The sequence below is a fragment of the Phyllopteryx taeniolatus genome, chromosome 8, assembly GCF_024500385.1.
Source record: "Phyllopteryx taeniolatus isolate TA_2022b chromosome 8, UOR_Ptae_1.2, whole genome shotgun sequence".
Lineage (NCBI taxonomy): Eukaryota > Metazoa > Chordata > Actinopteri > Syngnathiformes > Syngnathidae > Phyllopteryx > Phyllopteryx taeniolatus.
The window spans coordinates 3,640,709-3,654,894 of NC_084509.1; the positions used below are offsets into that span (position 1 = coordinate 3,640,709).

The following is a 14,186-nucleotide window of genomic DNA, read 5'->3' on the forward strand; positions in this document are numbered from 1 at the left end:
TGCCATTACACTCCATAGCCTGTCTTTCTTGCTCTGTCACACTATTCTCTGTCCTTCTTTTACACACTAAAACAATCAACGTAATCTATGAGCAATCTCCTGTAGTCAAACAAGAATTATTTCCCAACCTATTATGGGTGAAAAATGTGTTTTATTTAACCTAATGAATCATTCTTTATCTCATCAACAAGCCAAAATGGATTTTCTCTTCACATCTGTCTTGATGCTTTCATCAGTCAACTGCTGCAGTATGTGAAACCCTTAATAAATATTTGGCATTTGCTTTTATTGGCATTCCTGAAGGGGGGGGAGGATAATTTTAAGTAACATACACAAAAGGACGGGATGGATTGGATGTAATTGGCCGTGATGTAATTACATTTGAGTCATTATAGTGCAAAAGCTTGCACCGCAAATTAGCATAACTAATGAACTGCACTTAAATCAGACTTTCGCACAAATATGCTTCATCCTGTTTAGGAACGTTATTGTCCAGAATTTTTTCTTATTAGCGCAATCTATTTTGTTCGACACTCACTAATGATGAAGCATAGCAATGACTAACTGCCTTCCTCTGCTGGAATACCAGACCCCAACACATTTGTTCTTAAGTCTGTTTTTAAGAGGATGCCATAATTTCAGGGAAACCCTCGTTTTCCTTTATTGTTGTTGTATGGTGTAATGTTATGTGATATTGTGGCTTTCCTCGAAATTATCTTACAGTCTGTCTCATGCATAACTGCAAGAATACAGAAACGGTGTGTTATGATGCTGTTTTCTGCCTCAGATTTGAATAATGGGCAATAACTGCATTATGTTAAAATTTCAATACGTCAGTGTTAAGTCATTTTTTGTCATGCATTATCCCCACTTGAACGGCATGGAGTCATCTACCCAGAGGTTTAACTAGAATTCCCTCAAATAACCAGGCAGCTTTTCCTTTTCTTCCTTATATTTTTCAAAGAGTGCGTGAATGCGTCCGCCATCTTGCATGTTACCGTTACCATGACAGCCACGCTAAGAAATTGGAACCACTGTCACGCGCAGTGAGATCAGGAATGAAAGCATAAATCAAAAGCCCAGTCAAACTGGAAGTTGCCAACTGATTAAATGTTTTTCACACTCTGAAAGACATTTAATGAGACTGGTGTGTCTTTGGTCGTATTAAATGTTTGTCACACTCTGAAAGAGTTAAATCAGACCGCCGTGTCTGTATTTGCATGCATTGTCAGTGGTGAGTTCTCGAGACTGTTTTTGTGGACAGCCCTAGAGTGCACGCTGTAACCCACAATTAATCTGAATGACCGACTGATGCTCTCACACCCATGTCGACAAACAAATTAGCTATCTGTAAAACGACAAACCGGCGAACATCCTGGGTGTTATCCTACAGGGTGCTGGTGGAAATTCAGCTACTGTGGGTCGAAGACGATGGAGAGGTGGAAAGTGGGTTCTCCGACAGAAAGAGACGAGGAAAACACAGATCCTACAAGTGAATGTTGGGACTATGACAGGAAAAGCTCGGGAGTTGGTTGACATAATGATTAGGGGAAACATTGATATATTGCGTGTTGAGGAGAGCAGGTGGAAACCAGTAAGGCTAGACGTTTAGGGGCAGGGTTAAAATTATTTTACCATTGTGTAGATGGGAAGAGAAATGTAGAAGGGGTTATTTTAAAGGAAGAGTTAGGTAAGAATGTTTTTGAGGTGAAAAAAGTGTCAGCTCAAGTGACGTGGGTGAAACTTGAAATTGAGGGTTTTATGTATAATGCGATTAGTGACTATGCCCCACAGGTAGGATGTGACCGAGAAATAAAAGAGAAATTCTGGAGGGAGCTAGGTGAAGTAGTTCTGAGCATCCCAGACAGAGAGAGAGTCGTGATTGGGGGAGATGGTAATGGACAAGTAAGGAAACAGGGGTGATGAAGAAGTGATGGGTAAGGTTGGCAACCAGGAAAGGAACTTAAAGGGACAGATGGTGGTAGACTTTGCAAAAAGGATGGAAATGGCTGCCGTGGATGATTTTTTTCCAGAAGAGGCAGGAACATAGGGTGACCTACAAGAGCAGAGGTAGAAGCAGTAATCTGAAGGACTTTACTGACTGTAAGGTAGTAGTAGGGGAGAGTGTGACTAGACATCATAGGATCGTGGTGTCTAAGATTAAGAAGACAAAGGCAGAGCAGAGAACCATGAGGTGGAAGCAGTGAAAGAGTGTTGTACGGCTTTTCGAGAAGAGGTGAGACAGGCTCTTGGTGGACAGGAGGAGCTTCCAGAAGACTGGACTACTACAGCCAAGGTGATCAGAGAGACAGGTAGTAGAGTACTTGGGGTATCTTCTGGTAGGAAAGGAGTGAAGGAGACTTGGTGGTGGAATCTCAAAATACGGGAAATCATACAAGGAAAGAGGTTAGTTAAGAAGAAGTGGGACACTGAGAGGACTGAGGAAAGGAGAAAGGAATACATGGAGATGCGACATAGGATGAAGGTAGAGGTGCCAAAGGCCAAACGAGGCATATGATGACATGTATGCCAAGTTGGACACTAAAGAAGGAGAAAACGATATATACAGGTTGGTCAGACAGAGGGATAGAGATGAGAAAGATGTGCACCAGGTTAAGGTGATTAAGGACAGAGATGGAGATGTGTTGATTGGTGCCAGTAATGTGCTGGGTAGATGGAATAAATAGTTTGAGGAGTTGATGAATGAGGAAAATGAGAGAGAAGGAAGAGAAAAAGAGGCAAGTGTGGTGGACCAGGAAGTAGCAATGATTAGTAAGGGGGAAGTCAAAAAAGCACTAAAGAGGATGAAAAATGGAAAGGCAGGTGGTCCTGATTACATACCTGTGGAGGTATGGAATCATTAAGGAGAGGTGGCTGTTGAGATTTGACCAGCTTGTTCAACAGGATTCTAGCGGGTGAAAAGATGCCTGAGGAATGAGGAAAAGTGTACTGGCACCCATTTTTCTTCTGAGCTGGCTTCTTTTCTTTACTTTGCTGGACATAATGGCCATTTTCTTCGTGTTAACGCCTGTCGGTCCATGTACCACACTTACTACCACTCTTCCTGCTCCAGCTTCCTGCGCACCCGTACAAGCTTAACTTTGGTTTCTCCATGGTTGTCTGTTGACAACTGTTCATTATGTAATGCTTCCGTAGACCGCCGTTCGTGGCCCCACGCAGACGAATGGGGGTCAGCCTATCATACGCCCATGATGCACCGCACACTGGATAAAGGGGTTCAACATAGTGAGAGCAGACCGGGAAAGCAGGTTCAACCTCCACATCCTCGCTACAACAGAGACAAAACCAAGCCCACCAACTCAGATGCCCGACCAAGGCACCGGTGAAACCAAGCGCGCTGCTTCGCTGCAAACCAATAACATAACAACCGAAAAGAAACGCAGCCAGAGTGCCACCACTGTTAACGCTATTAGCCTAAATACCATCAAGACACAATGTCACCATGATCACGAATGGCATGCTGTGGGAAATTGGTTCATCCATTGATATCTTAATATCTCGTGCCCCTGAAATTAGCTGCAACTATTCTCTCTAAGGTCCTGTCTGGCTCCATTAAACCAGTCCAAGCCCACCTTGCCTTCTCCCTAGAAAGACGCAACAGGTACAATGCTCCCTTGAGAAATGTGCCTCATGTCGGTCCAAGTTTTTCTAACCAACGCAAAAAGGCAGCCAAAGCTGGGCCTGACTCTGCCTAAACTATAGAGGAGGTGCTTCTCGACCTGAACACCTTCTCCTAGCTCCCTTCTCCTACTTAGATATAGAAAGCCAATGCAATTGTTAGTTATTTAAGTCACGGCTCTTCTTCTCTATTTTCCCTACTTTTCTTTTTATACCCACGAGTTTTTCTATTGTCCGCCCATGTAGAATTCTGTACTTGGTTGCCCCTGTAGTTTCACTCACAACCTGCACACATCTACACGTTTAGGCAATGGGAACCTTGTTGTCCTTGACATTAAAGGGGGGTGGGATGCACCAACTTTGTAACTTGGATTGCATTGTTGCGTCCACCTGCTCCACGGTCTCTTACCACGCCTGGAGGTGTCGGCCGGATACACCTGCTCCCCTCTCACCAACCACATCTGGAGATGTTGGCTGGATCCTCCTGAAGATGATAATTTAAAATTACACAATAAGTCATGTTTAGATTCAAATGAACGACAATTCACGACAATTGTACCTTGAGACTAGAAAACTTTAGTTATCCAAAATTCTTTTTCAAGACAATTAGCACACAATGAAACTTTCACGCTCATCATAAACTCAGGTGGGTCCACCCCTACCCTTCTTGTTTGTCTCCCGGGAAGTTTAAAAGGAGAAGCTCTCGGCCCGCTCTGGAGAACCTCTTGTTCCTGCTCTGGTTCCTGTCCTCTCGGTGTGCTAGGTTTCGACCTAGCCAGCTCCTCTCAGGGCTGGCTCAGGCCCAAGTTTTCTTTCCTTTCTCTATTTATCTTTTATTTTTCCCCACCGCATTTTGGGTAAGTGCCACTGGCTGGCGTTACGTGCTGTCGTCACCGAGCGATTCTTGGCCGTAAAGACCAAAGTGGAACCCCTGTTTTGGCCGTAAGGCAAAACCAGTGGCCACACAAGTGGCAAGATTTGTCCGCAAAGCAGCCGCTTGCACCTAAACAGAGCCACGGTGGTGTGACCCGCCTAGCCAGACGGACCTCTGCACAATTTGTCCCAGAAAATCTATTTTTGCCAAAGCTGAACTTTCTTCTTCCTTCAAGTCGGTGCCCAGGGCAAACTTCCTGCTCTGCTGTGCTGCATCCTTGGCATCCATTTTGCTATTTACCAAATTAAATACAAATTAGTCCATCACATCTTGGGATTAATACTATAAATGGGAAAGTCTCAGGAATCTTACACTTGGCCCATGAAAGACGGTTTAGCAGGCACAATCATCTCTGTCACGTCATGTTTGCCTCCCCTTTAAGTAGAATATAGATTTTCCCCCCTTTTCCCTTTGATTGTGTGTTACTCTGTACTTGTCGAATTAGAAATTAAACCTGACAAAATACATGGACTGTGCTATTTGTGATTCTTGAAACAAAGATTTGAACCTCTAAAGTCGGAGAACCAGACAAATTACATTAATGTATCAACCCTTCAGAAATAACTGATTTATCACGGTTCATAACAAACAAAGCAGCATGGTTCCCCTTTTAACGATAAGAATCATATACAATGTAATATCAACACGTAGTTTCACTTTATCTGACTAGTAGTCGCAAGAGGTACTCCTGGCGCTCCTTCTCGTGATCGTACAACAAATTAAGTCCATTCATTGAAGAACCAATTTACACTACATTTTCAAAGTCCAAGCACTTTTAAAAGGTTTCCATGCCATTAGGTGAAAAAACGTTTAAAGAAACTAGCAAAAAGAAAAAACATTGATCACGTCTGATCAAAGTGCTAAATTATATAAGGTTGAACACTGACTTGGGAACGGTGTCAGTTCTTGTCTTGTTGTATCTCAGTGCTGCGTTTGATATAGTACATCATCACACACTGCTTAACAGGTTGGAAACGTGGTTAGGTCTAAATGGAACAGTCCTTAAATGGTTCAGGTTCTACCTGGAGGAAAGGAGTTATTTCATATCCATTGTAAGTTTTCATTCTCATCGAATGGCAGTGACATATGGGGTCCCTCAAGGGTCAGTTCTTGGACCCCTTCTGTTCAGCCTGTATAGTATATGCTACTCTTGGGTCAAATTCTTCAGAACATTGATGTTGACTATCATAGCCATGCAGATGACACACAGTTATATGTAGCAGTCTTGAGACTGATGTCACTGTCTAAAACAAATAAATAACTGAATGAACCAAAACTTGCTTTAATTAAACCAGAACAAAACCTAGAAGCTGTAGTTCTCGTCACGTTTGTTTGTGTTGTGGTACCCACCTGTCGTGCTGTATTTCGAAATCTGATATTCAAATTTATGGTTTGACGTGTCAGAAAATGACATTATCACTGCTATAGCCAACCCTAAACCCAGATTTGCAACTTGACTGTTGCAAAGTGATTGGCGCTCACTTTTACATTAGCTTTACCTTTTAATTTTATTTTAGCTGTATGTGTTCATCTGTATGTTTGTATTGTGTGATATGGACCCATCTACAGTATGTGTCTGAAATAAAGCTCTCATTCATTAATTCATTCAATCCCAACCCCACAAAAAGATGTATTCTGATCTTCTGACATCCACTCACTTTCATCTGGAAACGACTATTCTCAAATGTGATGCCCCCCAGAGCTCACAATATGGTGGTCACAATTTATGATAGCGAGAACCACCCCTGAAATGAATCGTCATAGCCAATCAAAGGTCAAAAAGATTCATTGAACTGAATGTGTTCAATTTGTAGCAATATCCAGTCATCTCACTTTTTTAACGCTGATCCAGTTCAGTGTCATGTACACAACTAACTCAACATTCTTACACTACAAGAATAAGGGATTGTGATTCATGATGGAAAGAAAAATGGGACAAATGAGTGTTGAAGAGATGACAACAACAATATGCAGGTTATCACTCAAATAAAATGGCTCAAGGTATAAAAGAACCAATAAACACATTATCTTGAGCATTATCTACAAATAGAAGTAATTTATTAATATATATATGTTTATGCTTTTATTTATATCTGTGCCAATGATTTGTGCACTTTTTTTTCTTAAATTAATGTCATCGACTACATGAGAAATGAGAGTGGCTGATATGAAGCTCGGCAGGGGGCTTTTATCTTGAGGTGACTCCAGAGCAGCCTGCGCCAGACTCCAACCTCTATATTAAATTGAATTATTTGAAGGCAAAGCAACACATGCATGAAAATAAATGCACACTTATACTTGCTAACACATAAACATGCACATACAAACAGGCTGCCTATTTATAACCATGAGTGGAGGAGGTACAACTGAACTGTGTTTTCATGTTATTTCAATTTAAAATTTTTAATCCCCACCTCTATTGAGCAGGTTGGTTTTGCGACTCATGTTTCCATAGTCAAACGTTGTAACATCCATCCATCCATTTTCTGAGCCGCTTCTCCTCACTCGGGTCGCGGACGTGTTGTAGCCTAATCCAGCTATCATCGGGCAGGAGGCAGGGTACACCCTGAACTGATGGCCAGCCAATCGCAGGGCACACATAAACAAACAACCATTCGCACTCACATTCACACCTACGGGCAATTTAGAGTTGTCAATTAACCTAGCATGCATGTTTTGGGATGTGGGAGGAAACCGGAGTGCCCGGAGAAAACCCACGCAGGCACGGGGAGAATCAGAATCAGAATCATCTTTATTTGCCAAGTATGTCCAAAAACACACAAGGAATTTGTCTCCGGTAGTTGGAGCCGCTCTAGTACGACAACAGACAGTCAATTGACAGAGAACACTAGTCTAGAACATGCAAACTCCACACGGGCCTGGCTGGGGATTGAATCCTGGTCCACAGAACTGTGAGGCAGACGCTCTAACCACCGTGCCGCAACGTTGTAACAGATACCAAAAATAAAACTAATCTGCAAACTCAACAGAAATCCATTCCATTCTACCAAACCACTACTACAGTTGTATGGTAGTGAAATAATGGTTCTACACACATTCACCAATATACACATACAGTCCTTACTTCTGTGAGATAACAGGAGCCAAGGCAGGCCGTATTCCGCTTCCCGATCAGCTCCACTGGGACAGCCAATATCTACTCTCCAATAGCTATGCTTCTTACTGAGCAGGTGGCAACACTACTATCGCGTTTGTTACAGTTTCAGTGCTGGTATGAACCTGTAGTGACAATGCAGTCCAGTGGCTCACAGTGTCCTGACAGGGCCAGTCAATATGAGAAGAATCTAAATGAATCTTTGAACGCAGGAATCAAAGTCTGTTCCTGACTTAATCAACTGTGCTGAGATTGACACACCTAGAAGACATTCTAAACAAACCCAGACCACTTCATCTATTTGGAATGTATCTTATACAGATAACTATAAAATAATATATATTGTACAATTCAAGAGTTCCCTGGTGTCTTGATAAGATTTCTGAGATATGATTTTGTCAAACTACCTTGAGGTCATGAATGACAACACACTTTACACCCCCTATTTTAGTCTTGCTGAATTATCCTGTTTTATGCAAGCTCTCCCTGCACCATATACTGCTGAGCCAATGACAAGTAGGGATTGCATTACCATGATGACATGTTGAGCCTCATTGAAAAAAGCTGGTGCAAACTCGAAGGCACATGGAATACCGGAAGGATTGTATTGTATTTGTCCTCACTGAGTCAGCACTTCATCACTAAGCCACTGATTTGTCAATCAATTGACTCTTTGTCAATTCGTGAATGCAGCACATGCAGCGGATACTTTTATCACAAATACCATCCCCCCTGTGTCGACAACTTCGACAATCTAGTAGGTGCCACTTATTAGAAGATAACATTGTTAGCTAAAGCTAATCTGTGTATCCAACAAAACAATGCAGCTCTTCTTACCCTTTGACGTTAAGATAGTGTTTCAGTCAGTAAAATCCAGTCAAGGCTTGAAAGCAAAGCTGGGAAACTGTCCTACTTTACTAACTCATGAACTGATTGAGACCGGACAAAGATAACTAAGTGTGAAAGCACACTTACATTCATTCCCTATCTGTCAACACCGTCTGAAGCCTACCTTAAATTTGGCAAGATGTTTTTTTTCCTTTGATACCCCATTTAGCCTGGAGTTGGCTGGTGCACAGTTCAGGGTGTACCCCGCCTTTCGCGCAAAGTCAGCTGGGATTGGCTCCAGTACACCCGCGACACAAGTGAGGATAAGCGGTACAGAGAATGGATAGATGGACGGTTGGATGGACGGATGGACGGATGGATGGATGGATGGATGATCCATTTAGCTGTTAGAGACAGTAAAACAGATGCATCACTCAGTGTAACTGCAACTTCCTAATCAAGTTGGATTGTGGTATGTTGTTAAAACATTTACTATGAATTAATTCTCTACTAATCCCCCAATGCATGGAACAATTAATAACATGAGTTAAGGAAACAAATAATCCCACCTTTAAATCTAATAAATCCTCCACTGTCATGTATTTTTTGCCATATGCAGCCCAACTGTTTCAGCTCAACGTTGATGGTGCTTTTTCCTTTTTACACCCTTTTTGTCTGGATTGAAGAGGAAATGTGACATTCAGCGTTCCTCGAATTCCTTACACAGTCTTAAGGAGTGACATAGCCTGACTTCAGTATTAAATCCATCTGAAAGGAACATAATCATAACAGTGGTGTGCAGCAAAGTGGGTTATTTGATGGTAAGAAGAGAGACTGAAAGGGAACAAGAGCCAGACTCATTGCAAGAGCTAATTCCACTCTTTCATGAGGGAAGAAAGCAAGGGTAAAGGAGAAGAGACTCAATGGGACTGATCAGTTCATTTCCATCTTATAACTTGTACTGGACAAGTACAACAGGGATTCATGATGATAATAGTATGTTTTAATGGTGGAAATCTAAGTGAGCCAAAGTGTGCAGCTGCAGATTGAGTTTTACACACAGACAGTCAAGACTTAAAAAGTCAGCACAGTCTTCACTGGTGCTAATTAAAGATGTGGAGGAGAAAAATAGGTGAAAAAGAAGTAAGGCCCTGCCTTGTGCGGTCTCAGCTGAATGGACTTGAGGAGCGCATTACCATGCCTCAAAGCAAAGATTCTAAAGTAGATCGACAGACTGCACAACAGCAAACATAATTAAGACCCAGTTGAATAGACAAGAGCAATGATTCATGGAATGCAAGGTTGGACAAGTCAACCAATAGAAAGTGAAACTAAGAAGATCGACTGTTGATACTCGAAGTCCAGCTCGTCAACTAAGAGTGTAAAACACTTTCATGTACTTTAATGAGAATGTTAAGAGTGACTGCTTGCTGAATAAATCACAAACAAAAACTAATGGTAATAGCTTCTCAAAACAGTCTCCAGAAAACAACTATTCACATCATCAAGACTTGATTTATTTCCCCAGGTAATGCACTGCTTAAATAATTTACAACCGCAATTCGAATGAAGTTGGGACGATGTGTTAAACATAAATAAAAACAGAATACAATGATTTGCAAATCATGTTCAACCTATATTTAATTGAATATACTACAAAGACAAGATATCTAATGTTCAAACTGATAAACTTTATTATTTTTAGCAAATAATCATTAACTTAGAATTTTATGGCTACAACACATTCCAAAAAAGCTGGGACAGGGTCATGTTTACCACTGTGTTACATCACCTTTTATTTTAACTACATTCAATAAACGTTTGGGAACTGAGGACACTAATTGTTGAAGCTTTGTCGGTGGAATTCTTTCCCATTCTTGATTTGATGTACAGCTTCACCTCTTCAACAGTCCGATGTCTCTGTTTTCGTATTTTATGCTTCTTAATGCGCCACACATTTTCAATGGGAGACAGGTCTGGACTGCAGGCAGGCCAGTCTAGTACCCGCACTCTTTTACTACGACGCCACACTGTTGTAAAACGTGCAGAATGTGGTTTGGCATTGTCTTGCTGAAATAAGCAGGGAATGAATGAATAAGACGTTGCTTGGATGGCAGCATATGTTTCTCCAAAACCTGTATGTACCTTTCAGCATTAATGGTACCTTCACAGATGTGTAAGTTACCCATGCCATTGGCACTAACACAGCCCCATACCATCAGCACTTGTTCACAAAGAGATGAACCTCGCCCCATCTTTGCTTGTGAATGACTGAGCAATTCAGGGAAGCTCCTTTTATAGCCAATCATGGCACCCACCTGTTCCCAATTAGCCTGTTCACCTGTGGGTTGTTCCAAACAGGTGTTTGATGAGCATTCCTCAATGTTCTCAGTCTTTTTTGCCACCTGTCCCAGCTTTTTTGGAACGTGTTGCAACACAAACAATAAAGTTTATCAGTTTGAACATTAAATATCTTTGTAGTGTCCATCCATCCATTTTCTGAGCCGCTTCTCCTCACTAGGGTCGCGGGCGTGCTGGAGCCTATCCCAGCTGTCATCAGGCAGGAGGCAGGGTACACCCTGAACTGGTTGCCAGCCAATCGCAGGGCACATACAAACAAACAACCATTCGCACTCACAGTCATGCCTACGGGCAATTTAGAGTCTCCAATTAATGCATGTTTTTGGGATGTGGGAGGAAACCGGAGTGCCCGGAGAAAACCCACGCAGGCACGGGGAGAACATGCAAACTCCACACAGGCGGGGCCGGGGATTGAACCCAGGTCCTCAGAACTGTGAGGCTGACGCTCTAACCATTCGGCCACCGTGCCGCCATCTTTGTAGTGTATTCAATTAAATATAGGTTGAACATGATTTGCAAATCGTATTCTGTTTTTATTTATATTTAACACAACGTCCCAACTTCATTGGAATTGGGGTTGTACAAACCTGAGATTAGTTGTGAAAAAATATATATACTGATGAAAAAGTGTACAGCAGAGATACAGGGAGGAGATGGCATTGTTAAAAGAAAATCCTTAGTTCATGCTTTTTTTTTGTTTAGGTTAGGTATGTTATTTTCACTACAGCAAAAGACTCAGACGAATTCAGTTAAAATAATATTCATGCCTGTAGGTGTTTATGTGATAAAAAGGGTGCTGCAAATGTACTGAAATATTTATGGGTAGATTCACCAGCTCCACAGGTCATGTGTGAACAATATTGAACACCTTCTACTGTGGGAGCAAATAAAGGAATCATCATCCCAAACAAATCAATGTTGTTGTTTTTTCTGTCCAACATTTGGAACATGAGGTTCTAAGTGGATGCGCACATATTTCATATTTTATATAATAGATTGTATTATTAATAAACATTCACTACAAGTAAACATTCACTGCAAGTAAACAGAAACATGTTTTGATTATACAGGTACAGTGAAACCTCAGGTTATGAATGATCCTTTTAAAATACTATCTACAGTATGTATGTTTTTTTAAATTTTTTTTATAGTCTAAGCGTCTCTTTAATTCAGACGACGAACAGTTAATGTCGGCGTAATCACGTCAAAATTGCTGTCCAATCTTTTTTTCTGTTGGCGTAAGTTCTGCCTTCGCACACTTGCTCACCTAATCACATATTGAACAATAGCAGAGTTGGATTTACAAATGAAAGCGAGACTAGGGAAGATGTCAGTGCCAGTTTCTCTGCTGACTTGCGAAACTTGCTAAACAAGGGATAAACAGTGAGAGTGGCTCGTAAGAAAATGCTAAATGTTAGTGATGGTGTTAGGACGCATTTGACATGGATGAGTCGAAGGATCTGTGCTATTGCTGCTTGTCACACAGTGTAAACCATTATTGGCTCTGTGCATCATGCACAAGTGGTGGCAAATATGATTTTAAAGCCAGTCGGGGCTGGTTTAAGGACGTTTTGCAAGCGACATGGAATTTCCAGTGTTATTAGGCACAGGGAGGCTGCGAGTTAAAATAAAATGGGCTGCAGAGGAGAAGGCTACCTCACATATTATGTTTTAATTGTGACGAAATGGGATTGATTTGAAACAACGAAATCTACAGCAAATTGAGTGATGGGCAGGCATTAGTTGAAAAGCATCACCCTAATGAAACTCTGGTCAAAAGAGCAATTAATCTTTTAAATGACAATGTGATGTCCCACTTTCTGAAATGTTTTATGAGAACAAAAAGACAAGTTTCCCTGGATCAGTTTGTTGTGCCAAAATAAACCAATGAATTAGCTAAAACGAGGGCGCGCTAACACAACCAGAGAACAGCATGAGTCAGTCCTCCCCCACTATATAAGAACTGAGCGAAATCTGTGGCTATTTGCCACAATTGCAAATTACTTAGTAATAATATCTTGACCTATTTCTATCATTACATCGTGCAGTTATTTCTACAACCCGGAAAATCTTCGCTTAAATGTGTTTGATGTTTTTTGGGTTATGGCACACGCAACGAGTAAATTGGATGGGTCCACTGCGAAGTGGCCAGTTTCTAGTGGCTACTACTTAAAAGCCACTAGTGGGCTCATGGACTGCCAGACCGGTATTGGGTCCGTCCACTACTCCATAGCCTCTCTACAGGCCCGGTGGGTAGATCCACACAACAGAGACACTTAAGGGAAAGGTAACTGTTTACTACGTTCGCTAGCCTGTGAGCTAATGAGCAAACGAGCTAAGGAGCTAAGGAGCTCGCTCTACTGTGGTGGGCGTCCAATACGTCAGCGCCTTGCTTCGTGTTGTTGTGTTTGGGTCCCCACATGAAAGAGTCTCTGTCAAACGTTGTCCAGCTACAGACACTGACGTTGGTTGAGAAAGCCTGGCTCTGTCTCTAATTCATTTGAGGTCAGGATTCTGTGCAGGCCAATCAAGTTAATCCACACCAGACCCTTATCATCCATGTCTTTTATGGACCTTGCTTTGTGCACTGGTGCACAGTCATGTTGCAAGAGGAAGAGGCCAGCTCCAAACTTTTTCTACGAAGTTGGGAGCATGGTATTGACCAAAATATTGGCTCCTTAGTTCCAGTGAAAGGAACTCTGAATGCTTTAACACAAGAGATTTTGGACAACTTCGTGGGAACAGTTTGGAGCTGGCCCCTTCCTGTTCCAACATAACTGTGCACATATGGACAAAGCAAGGTCCATGAAGACATAGATGAGGGAGTTTTGTAACCCACTTAGCAATATAAGTAAGTACATTAACAGTGTGGTAACAATCAATACATTAAATTTGGCTAATATTAGGACTAGTTGTCAGAAGAACTATATTTTTATAGAGCCATGTAAGTTGAGCATCAATAAAGACGCAAAAACTATTTAGCAATTGCGTATCAATGCATATATTCCTACAACAGAGGAAATAGAACAGTTGTATGAAAAATGATAAATTCAAAGCAGTAGGGCAGGATCCCGTCCGGGATGCCGCCCAAGCTGCACCCTCAGTCAATAGGCCGATCGTGACGCAGACTGTCTCTGATAGGCTAAATGAATGGTGCCTTCAAGTGCAACTGGAAAAATCATATTCATCACAACTGCAATCAAAATAGTTCAACTTTCTCCCCTTTCCTTGTTTTAAATATACTGTAGCTTTACACTTGTGTTACATTTTGGTGTGGATGAACTTGACCGGCCTGCATAGAGTCCTGAC

The 14,186-nt window shown here is 41.7% G+C and overlaps 1 long non-coding RNA gene across 2 annotated transcripts in view; it reads right to left on the bottom strand.

The window, feature by feature from the left end:
* The window catches only part of LOC133482705 (uncharacterized), a 59,488-nt gene that overhangs the window by 28,753 nt on the left and 16,549 nt on the right, over positions 1-14,186 (bottom strand). For both annotated transcript variants that reach the window (XR_009789878.1, XR_009789879.1), the window contains exon 3: positions 4,049-4,123. This is a non-coding gene — a long non-coding RNA (uncharacterized LOC133482705). The remainder of the gene's footprint in view (positions 1-4,048; positions 4,124-14,186) is intronic.